Genomic DNA, 2,505 nt, shown 5'->3' on the forward strand with positions numbered 1-2,505 from the left:
CACTGTCTTACCTCATGTAAAATGAATCGAGGAATTAGACTTCCCAGGAGCATGACATGCAATTTTCTCCCAGCGACAAAGGTGTCCTCAAGAAGGTCGTCACGCGTACGGTAGAAATACAATGACCTACGGGACAGCGCGCCGACAAATGACGCTTTGCATTTGTCTGGTTTTGACTGAAGACTCCTTCTTCCTGTTGGAAAGAAGCGTGGGACTTGGGCCCAAGCACGCTCAGGAATTTCCTAAACAACCCAAAGAGGGAATAGTGGAAGTTAAAAAAAAAAACGAAAACAAATACCACCAGATACATCATTTATTGATTTACATTATCTTGCTAACAGAATTGCTTCGCAAAATCCTTTCTCGAGGATTCTGCTAGCAGGTAATCAACCATTCGTTACAGAAGACTTGAGGTCGCGATTTTGCGTCAATAAGTATTTTCAGAGTATTGAGTCAGTACTGCGTGTCTTCCTCATGTCGTTCAAACCCCGTTGAAGTCCTGAATTTTTCAGGCTTCTTTACGCAATTGCAAAATTGCGTTCATAACTGCGAGGATCATAGCTTCACTTGATTTCATATCCGCAGTTCATATATGATCCATTTCATATATCATTTCGTCGTATGTCCATAACTGTCGTCGTCAGCCACGTCTCCTTGCTCACGTTCTCTAACCGTTGCAAACAGATCAAAATTACCTCATGGAGAGCTTGTTTGCGGTCTCTCCCCTGGATAAATATGGCCAATCTCTTCTGGTCGACCATAAAAGCATTCACAAATAGCCTTAATGTAAGACATCGATGTCGTCTTCGTTTTTCGCGTTTATGGAAACGTGGACGTCGACAAGAACGATCACGATCAAAATTAATAGATTTAAAGAACAAAAACAATGTATCAGGGGCACCCAACGAGAATATAGTTCAAAACCACTTAAACATAGCATTGTTAAACGTATTTTGGGATTTAAACGGTAGATATAGGCATATTTTTATCCCCTAAAAATTTTTCATCTGTTCGGATTTCCTAGCTGAAAGTCTAGTGATCAGAAAATTATAGGTATCAAAAGTTACCTTTCGAAAATAGGATCCCGAAAATTCTAGGTGACCTTTTTAGGGTAAAAATCCTTTAAAAATGGGCAATTATACCTTTTTGTAGATGTCCGAAAATCCTAGGGCAGGCAGGCAAGCAAGAAATTTTAAAACAAATGTTCCGAACCGAACAGATATTTTCCGAAAATTGACGTTGGGTGCCCCTGATGTATGAGTTTACTCGCTCTGCACGTGCATTTTACATTTTGAATTAGAACGCTCTTTTGCCGTTCTCCGATAACAAAGCCGTGAATCATAGTGACGACAAAAGCTGAGGTTACATGAATTGGAGGACGCGCGCACACGACTTTTCCCTGAACACGTGGTTGCTATACAAAAATCACAAGCACAATAACTGATTACAACTAGCACAGCGCAAAGATATGAAATCTTTACGACTTTTGGGGTTTATGAGTGTGTCAGCAACAGAACGAAGATTGTAAGGTCACAAAGTAGAAAAAAGACAATTTGTAACTTATAAAATTACAATCTTTTGTTTGCTTGTCCAGAAGAAGGAAATTTTCATACATGTAATGCCGTTTTACCCAGAACACCCCAATTGAGACCAAAATCCAAAATTTACACCCCTAAGCAAGACGACAAGCATCCCCGCCCCTTTCATATCCTCCCTCCCGGACCCAACCCGGGTAGGGTGGTACCTCTTGTTAAACACTATATTTCATTGGCTGTATAGTGTCGCACTTCCTATTGTTTTCTGTGCTAAATCCATTGTTATCTTTGTTCGTTCTATTGTTCTTTTGGCCAATCCCGAAGCCTGTTCAATGAGGTACGACACGACCCCCCTCCTGGGGATAATCTTCATTTAATTATCCTCCTTTGGCATTGAGTGGCCGTCTTTATACTACCGGAGACGCCTAATGCGTCTAGACGACTTTGGACAATTTATTTCTTTTAGTTCGTCATTGAATTCGTCCTGCGTAAAAACGGGACAGGGATGCATTATGCGCCTCGACAATTAAGTTATTTTTGTGCGGCTTTGAAGACTTTTTAATTAAAGACGCATTATATAGCTAAACGATTTACTTCGTCCAGACGCAATGTCATTGTTGATGGCAAGCCCTGTCTGGGACTTATCCATAGTAAACAGACAGGAACAGGTGTCTTTTCGTCGACGGAGCCGTACACGTAAAGTGAGCAGCTGGTTTTTTGTTTTTGTTTTTTTTTTTGCTCCTACTTCTGCTGTACTTCTGTTATATCAATCAATCAATCACTCCATCAACCAACCAATTACCAGCCAGTTCAGGGCGCTGGATTTTGTTGAGGATGGAAACCGTTACAGTCTAATGAAAGTCTCAACAACCACAAAAAAATACATCATTGTCATTCCGTGTGCAAGGACGAACGGAATGCTAAGTTTTCAACAAGACGCCTGGAGGCATTTACGCGGCATGTGTCGACG

This window comes from Montipora capricornis, chromosome 3, assembly GCF_036669925.1.
Source record: "Montipora capricornis isolate CH-2021 chromosome 3, ASM3666992v2, whole genome shotgun sequence".
NCBI lineage: Eukaryota > Metazoa > Cnidaria > Anthozoa > Scleractinia > Acroporidae > Montipora > Montipora capricornis.